At 45.3% G+C, this 12,485-nt stretch overlaps 11 non-coding genes across 11 annotated transcripts; all 11 read right to left on the bottom strand.

The window, feature by feature from the left end:
- Positions 1–740: 740 nt before the first annotated feature.
- Positions 741–900, bottom strand: LOC129230763 (U1 spliceosomal RNA). Its single transcript, XR_008581171.1, has one exon. It is a non-coding gene; the product is annotated as a U1 spliceosomal RNA (small nuclear RNA).
- A 2,430-nt stretch (positions 901–3,330) lies between these two features.
- Positions 3,331–3,486, bottom strand: LOC129230793 (U1 spliceosomal RNA). Its single transcript, XR_008581194.1, has one exon. It is a non-coding gene; the product is annotated as a U1 spliceosomal RNA (small nuclear RNA).
- A 217-nt stretch (positions 3,487–3,703) lies between these two features.
- LOC129230775 (U1 spliceosomal RNA) lies at positions 3,704–3,864 on the bottom strand. Its single transcript, XR_008581177.1, has one exon. It is a non-coding gene; the product is annotated as a U1 spliceosomal RNA (small nuclear RNA).
- Positions 3,865–4,561: 697 nt separating this feature from the next.
- LOC129230789 (U1 spliceosomal RNA) lies at positions 4,562–4,722 on the bottom strand. The gene has a single exon (XR_008581191.1). It is a non-coding gene; the product is annotated as a U1 spliceosomal RNA (small nuclear RNA).
- A 206-nt stretch (positions 4,723–4,928) lies between these two features.
- Positions 4,929–5,089, bottom strand: LOC129230784 (U1 spliceosomal RNA). The gene has a single exon (XR_008581186.1). It is a non-coding gene; the product is annotated as a U1 spliceosomal RNA (small nuclear RNA).
- Positions 5,090–7,519: 2,430 nt separating this feature from the next.
- LOC129230794 (U1 spliceosomal RNA) lies at positions 7,520–7,675 on the bottom strand. Its single transcript, XR_008581195.1, has one exon. It is a non-coding gene; the product is annotated as a U1 spliceosomal RNA (small nuclear RNA).
- A 217-nt stretch (positions 7,676–7,892) lies between these two features.
- Positions 7,893–8,053, bottom strand: LOC129230782 (U1 spliceosomal RNA). Its single transcript, XR_008581184.1, has one exon. It is a non-coding gene; the product is annotated as a U1 spliceosomal RNA (small nuclear RNA).
- Positions 8,054–8,750: 697 nt separating this feature from the next.
- Positions 8,751–8,911, bottom strand: LOC129230792 (U1 spliceosomal RNA). Its single transcript, XR_008581193.1, has one exon. It is a non-coding gene; the product is annotated as a U1 spliceosomal RNA (small nuclear RNA).
- A 206-nt stretch (positions 8,912–9,117) lies between these two features.
- Positions 9,118–9,278, bottom strand: LOC129230785 (U1 spliceosomal RNA). Its single transcript, XR_008581187.1, has one exon. It is a non-coding gene; the product is annotated as a U1 spliceosomal RNA (small nuclear RNA).
- A 2,431-nt stretch (positions 9,279–11,709) lies between these two features.
- Positions 11,710–11,865, bottom strand: LOC129230795 (U1 spliceosomal RNA). Its single transcript, XR_008581196.1, has one exon. It is a non-coding gene; the product is annotated as a U1 spliceosomal RNA (small nuclear RNA).
- Positions 11,866–12,082: 217 nt separating this feature from the next.
- Positions 12,083–12,243, bottom strand: LOC129230783 (U1 spliceosomal RNA). Its single transcript, XR_008581185.1, has one exon. It is a non-coding gene; the product is annotated as a U1 spliceosomal RNA (small nuclear RNA).
- Between the last annotated feature and the right edge of the window lie 242 nt (positions 12,244–12,485).

The raw sequence follows: 12,485 nt of genomic DNA on the forward strand, positions 1-12,485 counted from the left end.
AAAGTTTCCACAACATTCGAAATGCTTCTCAAAATTCGTAGACCGTTATCTTATTTCATTCACAAATTTTATCAATGAAAAAAATAGGGGGTTCGTATACGTCAGCCGAATGTTATGGGGGCTGTATATTCATTACAAGAAACTATTTACAGGTTACGTTACTACAATAATTACTATATAGACAATTTGTAACATTATGTATCTTTTCTAAGCTGTATTTAAATTTTTTAAATATAAATTACACACCCTGATCTCATAACGAATACCAGCTCGTCATTGGTTCAAAATCAGCCCATGTTAATCCCACCCAATCACAGACGTGGGAGGTACGAGGCCCCGCCTCAGGTACTCCCGAGAAACGCTAATCGATATTCGTCTCAAAATCTAAATGAATTAAAAATCGCCTCTCCTTTATCCCGGGGGGAAGTGGCAGTCGTCAGCCGCCCGTAGTGCAATGGACGGCCTCCGACCTGGGAAACCCCCTACTTGATCGAGGCATTCCCGGCGCCAAGTAAGAATGCGGGGAAATTTCGTTTCCAGCTAGTATTATTGCAAGGGATTCTGGTGACTGTTAATAAAATAAATCATTGTAGTCAGTATCGTTTAAAAGAGGGAGTTGACAGTTTTTGCACAAGTTATGCCAAAAACTGGCAACGCGACTAATTCTATATTTATCTAATCTCTTGCTTTGCCAAACTCCTATATGTTAGCTACCTTTATATTTTCTAACCTTCTCTCATGAGGGACAGCGCGAACGCAGTCCCAGCTACCAAAAATTACGCACCCCAACCAACCGCAATTTGCGGATGTGGCGAGCGTCAACCCTTCCAAGTGCAATGAAAGGCCTCTGCTCGAGGAGCCTCCTTGTTGATCAAGGCATCCCCAATGCCAGGTAAGTATGCTCAAGAAAGTCACAAACACTTGTATATACTGCTCTTCGTCTCAAAATAAACTGGTTCTAAAAAAATTAGTTCTGTCGACAGAATGTCGTTCCTTGCTAAAGATGGACTCAAAGAAATTGCTATGATAAATACCGTATCAAGTATTTTGTCAAGCGTTGGGTTTTGCTTGTCGAAAATAAAATTGTAGCTGAAAGTTCTTTCCAATTAAACAGTTTTATTGAACTTCCAAAACGAATTTTTTTCAGCTTGTCCGCAAGACGTCATGATACATCGGATGCGTAAGAAAAAAAATGACGCCAGGATTGAAAGAAATTATTATATCCTTTCCCGAAGGTTGCTAAACATTCTGATAGTTAAAAAAATCAATATTGGGAGTACAAACGCAATGAAACATCATGTATACGTGGTGTTTCAGTTACAAGAAATGCTTTTCAATTTCAGTAAATTTAGAGGTGCAACAAAATAAGGCACTTTCTTACATATTCTCGTAAAAACAGAAGTTTGCTCAAACTATTTTTCTTTTAAACGTCGTCTTGTCTTATGATTAAAATAAAAAGTCAAAGGTTAATCAACTGCGTTCCTCATCTGAGTGGATTTCGATGTAGCGGAAGCCAAAGCAATAAAATGTAAATGATCTAATGCAACACAACATTACAAACTTATTACCTCTCATAAAGCCTAAAAGTTTCTAAAATCCGGGAGCAGCGAGAACGCAGTCCCGACACCCAAATCTCTCATCTCATTATACTTTGATCAGGACTGGGACTTAGTCCCGTTTACCTGACGTGAAGGAAGTTGGTAGAGAAGAACCATCTAGCCAAAAGGCTAACCTGTGGAAAAAAGAGAGGGGGGGAGAGGAAGCTATGGTCCCGTAAGGGCGACGAGACCGCTGGTGAGTTCTTGAAGTTGGTTGAGCTGCTGCTGCTGCTGGGCATGGAGTTGAGCGAGGGCCTGCTTGAGGATCATCATAATCTGTGCGGGGTCAGGCTTCGGCTGGGTGGCAAGCTGTTGGAGGGCGACGGGCCTTAGGGTGAAGTCCAGTGGGTCCTTCGTCTTCGGAAGCAGGGGTCGGGTCCAGGCGTTGGTAGTCGCTGCAGGAAATGTCCGGTCGGGTCGTGGTTGACGGGGCTTGGGTCGTTGAGGGCATATCGGTGCATTGGCAGGGTGGCTGCCGACACAGAGTGCGCAGCATGCAGGAGTATCTTTGTCTTTATTACACTCGAAGGAGCGATGTTCCTCGGAGCACTTTAAACACTTGGGTTTTTGATGGCACTTGGACGCAGCATGACCATAACGCTGGCAGTTGAAACATTGGACGGGGATTGATTTTGGCTTCAGATATTCCACGGTGATGCGGAGATATCCCAAGCTGGTAAGGTCAAAGATCTTTTCTGCTTTGTCTGACTTGTGAAGGAGCACGATGAACAGGGGGAGCAGACGCTTTTCCGACCCGGTCTTCATCTGGACCACCTTGATTGGGTTCAAGCAGCGATCTTTTAGCTCCTGGGTGATATCTGCCGTGGAGAACGTCTGCGGCAGCCCGCGGATGACAACTTTCAGTGGACGTTGTTTCGGCATCAGCCTGCTGTGGGAGATGAAGTTGTGTGCTTTGAGGTAGTGCTTGACTTGGTCCATGTCCTCCTCCATGGAAAGGAAAATTTGAAGTTCATCTCCCGAGATTTTTCCCTGCACTGTGCCAGCACTAATATCTGAGAGTATCTTTAGCAGCTTGACCTGGTCAGTGACGTCTGATACCGTGATGGGGGGTGGAGAGCGCCGTCTTGCAGTCGATCTGGCTGGAGTCGCCTCTGCTGTACTAGGATCAGCATTCGTCTTGACGTCTTCCTTCGGGGAGAGGGGAGTGAACTTATTCCGGGTGGGAATGTTTCCCTTTACAGAGGAGACTGAGTCGCCGTCTGTGGAGATCTCCATGTCCTCCTTGGATTCACGATTAAGGGACCGTAGCTTGATCTTGGTATGTTTGATGAGATGACGGATCTGCTCATGAGGGGGTCGCTCCACGGAAGTCCATTCAGGAGGTGGAATTTCCTCTATTTCCTTAGCAATAGTCGTGAGGTAGTCGAGGGTTCCAACCAGAGCTGGGGAATCCACAGTATGCTTGACAGTTTTCCTACCATGGTCGAAGTCGTATTCATATTTAGTGAACACATCGTCAATAGTAATTGAGGCCGAAGAAAGCCTACGTCCGGAAGAGTCGCTCCTAGAGGAGGTCGTAGAGATGGTCGATTTAGCCGGGGAAAGAGGTTGATTAGCGGCCGACGCCTGGGGGACAGTTTCGATGACGGAGTTACCTCCGTCGGCCCTGACAAGGGCCTCTACGCTGTTATCCCCGGCGCGGTGTCATCATCCTCGGTGGAGATTTTGGCATAGCAGAGGAGAAAAATACGTCCGACGAAGTCGGACGCTCGGCGTGAAATCTGAATGATGACACCCAAAAATTGCGCGCCCCAACCAACCACAATTTGCGGAAGTGGCAGTCGTCAGCCGCCCGTAGTGCAATGGACGGCCTCCGACCCGGGAAGCCCCCTACTCGATCAAGGCATTCCCGGCGCCAAGTAAGAATGCGGGGAAATTTCGTTTCCAGCTAGTATTATTGCAAGGGATTCCGGTGACTGTTAGTAAAATAAATCATTGTAGTCAGTATCGTCTAAAAGAGGGAGTTGACAGTTTTTGCACAAGTTATGCCAAAAACTGGCAACGCGACTAATTCTATATTTATCTAATCTCTTGCTTTGCCTCCTATATGTTAGCTACCTTTATATTTTCTAACCTTCTCTCATGAGGGACAGCGCGAACGCAGTCCCAGCTACCAAAAATTACGCACCCCAACCAACCGCAATTTGCGGATGTGTCGAGCGTCAACCCTTCCAAGTGCAATGAAAGGCCTCTGCTCGGGGGAGCCTCCTTGTTGATCAAGGCATCCCCAATGCCAGGTAAGTATGCTCAAGAAAGTCACAAACACTTGTATATACTGCTCTTCGTCTCAAAATAAACTGGTTCTAAAGAAATTAGTTCTGTCGACAGAATGTCGTTTCTTGCTAAAGATGGACTCAAAGAAACTGCTATGATAAATACCGTATCAAGTATTCGGTCAAGCGTTGGGTTTTGCTTGTCGAAAATAAAATTTTAGCTGGAAGTTCTTTCCAATTAAACAGTTTTATTGAACTTCCAAAACGAATTTTTTTCAGCTTGTCCGCAAGACGTCGTGATACATCGGATGCGTAAGAGAAAAAATGAGGCCAGGATTGAAAGAAATTATTATATCCTTTTCCGAAGGTTGCTAAACATTCTGATAGTTAAAAAAATCAATATTGGGAGTACAAACGCAATGAAACATCATGTATACGTGGTGTTGCAGTTACAAGAAATGCTTTTCAATTCCAGTAAATTTAGAAGTGTAACAAAATAAGGCACTTTCTTACATATTCTCGTAAAAACAGAAGTTTGCTTAAACTATTTTTCTTTTAAATGTCGTCTTGTCTTATGATTAAAATAAAAAGTCAAAGGTTAATCAATTGCGTTCCTCATCTGAGTGGATTTCGATGCAGCTGAAGCCAAAGCAATAAAATGTTATTCATTTAAAGCAACACAACATAACAAACTTATTACCTCTCATAAAGCCTAAAAATTTCTAAAATCCGGGAGCAGCGAGAACGCAGTCCCGACACCCAAAAATTGTGCGCCCCAACCAACCACAATTTGCGGAAGTGGCAGTCGTCAGCCATCCGGAGTGCAATGGACGGCCTCCAAGCGGGGAAGCCCCCTACTTGATCAAGGCATTCCGGCGCCAAGTAAGAATGCGAGAAAATTCGTTTCTAGCTAGTATTACTGCAAGGAATTCTGGTGACTGGTAGTAAAATGAATCATTGTAGTCAGTATTGTTTAAAAGAGGCAGTTGACAGTTTTTGCACAAGTTATGCCGAAAACTTAAAACCTTTATCCAATCTCTTGCTTTGTCACACTCCTATATGTTAGTTACCTTTATATTTTCTAACCTTCTCTCATTAGGGACAGCGCGAACGCAGTCCCAGCTACCAGAAATTACGCACCCTAAACAACCGCAATTTGCGGATGTGGCGAGCGTCAACCCTTCCAAGTGCAATGAAAGGCCTCTGCTCGGGGGAGCCTCCTTGTTGATCAAGGCATCCCCAGTGCCAGGTAAGTATGCTCAAGGAAGTCACAAACACTTGTACATACTGCTCTTCGTCTCAAAATAAACTGGTTCTAAAAAAATTAGTTCTGTCGACAGAATGTCGTTCCTTGCTAAAGATGGACTAAAAGAAATTGCTATGATAAATACCGTATCAAGTATTCTGTCAAGCGTTGGGTTTTGCTTGTCGAAAATAAAATTGTAGCTGAAAGTTCTTTCCAATTAAACAGTTTTATTGAACTTCCAAAACGAATTTTTTTCAGCTTGTCCGCAAGACGTCATGATACATCGGATGCGTAAGAAAAAAAATGACGCCAGGATTGAAAGAAATTATTATATCCTTTCCCGAAGGTTGCTAAACATTCTGATAGTTAAAAAAATCAATATTGGGAGTACAAACGCAATGAAACATCATGTATACGTGGTGTTTCAGTTACAAGAAATGCTTTTCAATTTCAGTAAATTTAGAGGTGCAACAAAATAAGGCACTTTCTTACATATTCTCGTAAAAACAGAAGTTTGCTCAAACTATTTTTCTTTTAAACGTCGTCTTGTCTTATGATTAAAATAAAAAGTCAAAGGTTAATCAACTGCGTTCCTCATCTGAGTGGATTTCGATGTAGCGGAAGCCAAAGCAATAAAATGTAAATGATCTAATGCAACACAACATTACAAACTTATTACCTCTCATAAAGCCTAAAAGTTTCTAAAATCCGGGAGCAGCGAGAACGCAGTCCCGACACCCAAATCTCTCATCTCATTATACTTTGATCAGGACTGGGACTTAGTCCCGTTTACCTGACGTGAAGGAAGTTGGTAGAGAAGAACCATCTAGCCAAAAGGCTAACCTATGGAAAAAAGAGAGGGGGGGAGAGGAAGCTATGGTCCCGTAAGGGCGACGAGACCGCTGGTGAGTTCTTGAAGTTGGTTGAGCTGCTGCTGCTGCTGGGCATGGAGTTGAGCGAGGGCCTGCTTGAGGATCATCATAATCTGTGCGGGGTCAGGCTTCGGCTGGGTGGCAAGCTGTTGGAGGGCGACGGGCCTTAGGGTGAAGTCCAGTGGGTCCTTCGTCTTCGGAAGCAGGGGTCGGGTCCAGGCGTTGGTAGTCGCTGCAGGAAATGTCCGGTCGGGTCGTGGTTGACGGGGCTTGGGTCGTTGAGGGCATATCGGTGCATTGGCAGGGTGGCTGCCGACACAGAGTGCGCAGCATGCAGGAGTATCTTTGTCTTTATTACACTCGAAGGAGCGATGTTCCTCGGAGCACTTTAAACACTTGGGTTTTTGATGGCACTTGGACGCAGCATGACCATAACGCTGGCAGTTGAAACATTGGACGGGGATTGATTTTGGCTTCAGATATTCCACGGTGATGCGGAGATATCCCAAGCTGGTAAGGTCAAAGATCTTTTCTGCTTTGTCTGACTTGTGAAGGAGCACGATGAACAGGGGGAGCAGACGCTTTTCCGACCCGGTCTTCATCTGGACCACCTTGATTGGGTTCAAGCAGCGATCTTTTAGCTCCTGGGTGATATCTGCCGTGGAGAACGTCTGCGGCAGCCCGCGGATGACAACTTTCAGTGGACGTTGTTTCGGCATCAGCCTGCTGTGGGAGATGAAGTTGTGTGCTTTGAGGTAGTGCTTGACTTGGTCCATGTCCTCCTCCATGGAAAGGAAAATTTGAAGTTCATCTCCCGAGATTTTTCCCTGCACTGTGCCAGCACTAATATCTGAGAGTATCTTTAGCAGCTTGACCTGGTCAGTGACGTCTGATACCGTGATGGGGGGTGGAGAGCGCCGTCTTGCAGTCGATCTGGCTGGAGTCGCCTCTGCTGTACTAGGATCAGCATTCGTCTTGACGTCTTCCTTCGGGGAGAGGGGAGTGAACTTATTCCGGGTGGGAATGTTTCCCTTTACAGAGGAGACTGAGTCGCCGTCTGTGGAGATCTCCATGTCCTCCTTGGATTCACGATTAAGGGACCGTAGCTTGATCTTGGTATGTTTGATGAGATGACGGATCTGCTCATGAGGGGGTCGCTCCACGGAAGTCCATTCAGGAGGTGGAATTTCCTCTATTTCCTTAGCAATAGTCGTGAGGTAGTCGAGGGTTCCAACCAGAGCTGGGGAATCCACAGTATGCTTGACAGTTTTCCTACCATGGTCGAAGTCGTATTCATATTTAGTGAACACATCGTCAATAGTAATTGAGGCCGAAGAAAGCCTACGTCCGGAAGAGTCGCTCCTAGAGGAGGTCGTAGAGATGGTCGATTTAGCCGGGGAAAGAGGTTGATTAGCGGCCGACGCCTGGGGGACAGTTTCGATGACGGAGTTACCTCCGTCGGCCCTGACAAGGGCCTCTACGCTGTTATCCCCGGCGCGGTGTCATCATCCTCGGTGGAGATTTTGGCATAGCAGAGGAGAAAAATACGTCCGACGAAGTCGGACGCTCGGCGTGAAATCTGAATGATGACACCCAAAAATTGCGCGCCCCAACCAACCACAATTTGCGGAAGTGGCAGTCGTCAGCCGCCCGTAGTGCAATGGACGGCCTCCGACCCGGGAAGCCCCCTACTCGATCAAGGCATTCCCGGCGCCAAGTAAGAATGCGAGGAAATTTCGTTTCCAGCTAGTATTATTGCAAGGGATTCCGGTGACTGTTAGTAAAATAAATCATTGTAGTCAGTATCGTCTAAAAGAGGGAGTTGACAGTTTTTGCACAAGTTATGCCAAAAACTGGCAACGCGACTAATTCTATATTTATCTAATCTCTTGCTTTGCCTCCTATATGTTAGCTACCTTTATATTTTCTAACCTTCTCTCATGAGGGACAGCGCGAACGCAGTCCCAGCTACCAAAAATTACGCACCCCAACCAACCGCAATTTGCGGATGTGTCGAGCGTCAACCCTTCCAAGTGCAATGAAAGGCCTCTGCTCGGGGGAGCCTCCTTGTTGATCAAGGCATCCCCAATGCCAGGTAAGTATGCTCAAGAAAGTCACAAACACTTGTATATACTGCTCTTCGTCTCAAAATAAACTGGTTCTAAAGAAATTAGTTCTGTCGACAGAATGTCGTTTCTTGCTAAAGATGGACTCAAAGAAACTGCTATGATAAATACCGTATCAAGTATTCGGTCAAGCGTTGGGTTTTGCTTGTCGAAAATAAAATTTTAGCTGGAAGTTCTTTCCAATTAAACAGTTTTATTGAACTTCCAAAACGAATTTTTTTCAGCTTGTCCGCAAGACGTCGTGATACATCGGATGCGTAAGAGAAAAAATGAGGCCAGGATTGAAAGAAATTATTATATCCTTTTCCGAAGGTTGCTAAACAATCTGATAGTTAAAAAAATCAATATTGGGAGTACAAACGCAATGAAACATCATGTATACGTGGTGTTGCAGTTACAAGAAATGCTTTTCAATTCCAGTAAATTTAGAAGTGTAACAAAATAAGGCACTTTCTTACATATTCTCGTAAAAACAGAAGTTTGCTTAAACTATTTTTCTTTTAAATGTCGTCTTGTCTTATGATTAAAATAAAAAGTCAAAGGTTAATCAATTGCGTTCCTCATCTGAGTGGATTTCGATGCAGCTGAAGCCAAAGCAATAAAATGTTATTCATTTAAAGCAACACAACATAACAAACTTATTACCTCTCATAAAGCCTAAAAATTTCTAAAATCCGGGAGCAGCGAGAACGCAGTCCCGACACCCAAAAATTGTGCGCCCCAACCAACCACAATTTGCGGAAGTGGCAGTCGTCAGCCATCCGGAGTGCAATGGACGGCCTCCAAGCGGGGAAGCCCCCTACTTGATCAAGGCATTCCGGCGCCAAGTAAGAATGCGGGAAAATTCGTTTCTAGCTAGTATTACTGCAAGGAATTCTGGTGACTGGTAGTAAAATGAATCATTGTAGTCAGTATTGTTTAAAAGAGGCAGTTGACAGTTTTTGCACAAGTTATGCCGAAAACTTAAAACCTTTATCCAATCTCTTGCTTTGTCACACTCCTATATGTTAGTTACCTTTATATTTTCTAACCTTCTCTCATTAGGGACAGCGCGAACGCAGTCCCAGCTACCAGAAATTACGCACCCTAAACAACCGCAATTTGCGGATGTGGCGAGCGTCAACCCTTCCAAGTGCAATGAAAGGCCTCTGCTCGGGGGAGCCTCCTTGTTGATCAAGGCATCCCCAGTGCCAGGTAAGTATGCTCAAGGAAGTCACAAACACTTGTACATACTGCTCTTCGTCTCAAAATAAACTGGTTCTAAAAAAATTAGTTCTGTCGACAGAATGTCGTTCCTTGCTAAAGATGGACTAAAAGAAATTGCTATGATAAATACCGTATCAAGTATTCTGTCAAGCGTTGGGTTTTGCTTGTCGAAAATAAAATTGTAGCTGAAAGTTCTTTCCAATTAAACAGTTTTATTGAACTTCCAAAACGAATTTTTTTCAGCTTGTCCGCAAGACGTCATGATACATCGGATGCGTAAGAAAAAAAATGACGCCAGGATTGAAAGAAATTATTATATCCTTTCCCGAAGGTTGCTAAACATTCTGATAGTTAAAAAAATCAATATTGGGAGTACAAACGCAATGAAACATCATGTATACGTGGTGTTTCAGTTACAAGAAATGCTTTTCAATTTCAGTAAATTTAGAGGTGCAACAAAATAAGGCACTTTCTTACATATTCTCGTAAAAACAGAAGTTTGCTCAAACTATTTTTCTTTTAAACGTCGTCTTGTCTTATGATTAAAATAAAAAGTCAAAGGTTAATCAACTGCGTTCCTCATCTGAGTGGATTTCGATGTAGCGGAAGCCAAAGCAATAAAATGTAAATGATCTAATGCAACACAACATTACAAACTTATTACCTCTCATAAAGCCTAAAAGTTTCTAAAATCCGGGAGCAGCGAGAACGCAGTCCCGACACCCAAATCTCTCATCTCATTATACTTTGATCAGGACTGGGACTTAGTCCCGTTTACCTGACGTGAAGGAAGTTGGTAGAGAAGAACCATCTAGCCAAAAGGCTAACCTATGGAAAAAAGAGAGGGGGGGGAGAGGAAGCTATGGTCCCGTAAGGGCGACGAGACCGCTGGTGAGTTCTTGAAGTTGGTTGAGCTGCTGCTGCTGCTGGGCATGGAGTTGAGCGAGGGCCTGCTTGAGGATCATCATAATCTGTGCGGGGTCAGGCTTCGGCTGGGTGGCAAGCTGTTGGAGGGCGACGGGCCTTAGGGTGAAGTCCAGTGGGTCCTTCGTCTTCGGAAGCAGGGGTCGGGTCCAGGCGTTGGTAGTCGCTGCAGGAAATGTCCGGTCGGGTCGTGGTTGACGGGGCTTGGGTCGTTGAGGGCATATCGGTGCATTGGCAGGGTGGCTGCCGACACAGAGTGCGCAGCATGCAGGAGTATCTTTGTCTTTATTACACTCGAAGGAGCGATGTTCCTCGGAGCACTTTAAACACTTGGGTTTTTGATGGCACTTGGACGCAGCATGACCATAACGCTGGCAGTTGAAACATTGGACGGGGATTGATTTTGGCTTCAGATATTCCACGGTGATGCGGAGATATCCCAAGCTGGTAAGGTCAAAGATCTTTTCTGCTTTGTCTGACTTGTGAAGGAGCACGATGAACAGGGGGAGCAGACGCTTTTCCGACCCGGTCTTCATCTGGACCACCTTGATTGGGTTCAAGCAGCGATCTTTTAGCTCCTGGGTGATATCTGCCGTGGAGAACGTCTGCGGCAGCCCGCGGATGACAACTTTCAGTGGACGTTGTTTCGGCATCAGCCTGCTGTGGGAGATGAAGTTGTGTGCTTTGAGGTAGTGCTTGACTTGGTCCATGTCCTCCTCCATGGAAAGGAAAATTTGAAGTTCATCTCCCGAGATTTTTCCCTGCACTGTGCCAGCACTAATATCTGAGAGTATCTTTAGCAGCTTGACCTGGTCAGTGACGTCTGATACCGTGATGGGGGGTGGAGAGCGCCGTCTTGCAGTCGATCTGGCTGGAGTCGCCTCTGCTGTACTAGGATCAGCATTCGTCTTGACGTCTTCCTTCGGGGAGAGGGGAGTGAACTTATTCCGGGTGGGAATGTTTCCCTTTACAGAGGAGACTGAGTCGCCGTCTGTGGAGATCTCCATGTCCTCCTTGGATTCACGATTAAGGGACCGTAGCTTGATCTTGGTATGTTTGATGAGATGACGGATCTGCTCATGAGGGGGTCGCTCCACGGAAGTCCATTCAGGAGGTGGAATTTCCTCTATTTCCTTAGCAATAGTCGTGAGGTAGTCGAGGGTTCCAACCAGAGCTGGGGAATCCACAGTATGCTTGACAGTTTTCCTACCATGGTCGAAGTCGTATTCATATTTAGTGAACACATCGTCAATAGTAATTGAGGCCGAAGAAAGCCTACGTCCGGAAGAGTCGCTCCTAGAGGAGGTCGTAGAGATGGTCGATTTAGCCGGGGAAAGAGGTTGATTAGCGGCCGACGCCTGGGGGACAGTTTCGATGACGGAGTTACCTCCGTCGGCCCTGACAAGGGCCTCTACGCTGTTATCCCCGGCGCGGTGTCATCATCCTCGGTGGAGATTTTGGCATAGCAGAGGAGAAAAATACGTCCGACGAAGTCGGACGCTCGGCGTGAAATCTGAATGATGACACCCAAAAATTGCGCGCCCCAACCAACCACAATTTGCGGAAGTGGCAGTCGTCAGCCGCCCGTAGTGCAATGGACGGCCTCCGACCCGGGAAGCCCCCTACTCGATCAAGGCATTCCCGGCGCCAAGTAAGAATGCGGGGAAATTTCGTTTCCAGCTAGTATTATTGCAAGGGATTCCGGTGACTGTTAGTAAAATAAATCATTGTAGTCAGTATCGTCTAAAAGAGGGAGTTGACAGTTTTTGCACAAGTTATGCCAAAAACTGGCAACGCGACTAATTCTATATTTATCTAATCACTTGCTTTGCCTCCTATACGTTAGCTACCTTTATATTTTCTAACCTTCTCTCATGAGGGACAGCGCGAACGCAATCCCAGCTACCAAAAATTACGCACCCCAACCAACCGCAATTTGCGGATGTGTCGAGCGTCAACCCTTCCAAGTGCAATGAAAGGCCTCTGCTCGGGGGAGCCTCCTTGTTGATCAAGGCATCCCCAATGCCAGGTAAGTATGCTCAAGAAAGTCACAAACACTTGTATATACTGCTCTTCGTCTCAAAATAAACTGGTTCTAAAAAAATTAGTTCTATCGACAGAATGTCGTTTCTTGCTAAAGATGGACTCAAAGAAATTGCTATGATAAATACCGTATCAAGTATTCTGTCAAGCGTTGGGTTTTGCTTGTCGAAAATAAAATTTTAGCTGAAAGTTCTTTCCAATTAAACAGTTTTATTGAACTTCCAAAACGAATTTTT

The sequence above is a fragment of the Uloborus diversus genome, chromosome 9 (assembly GCF_026930045.1).
Source record: "Uloborus diversus isolate 005 chromosome 9, Udiv.v.3.1, whole genome shotgun sequence".
NCBI lineage: Eukaryota > Metazoa > Arthropoda > Arachnida > Araneae > Uloboridae > Uloborus > Uloborus diversus.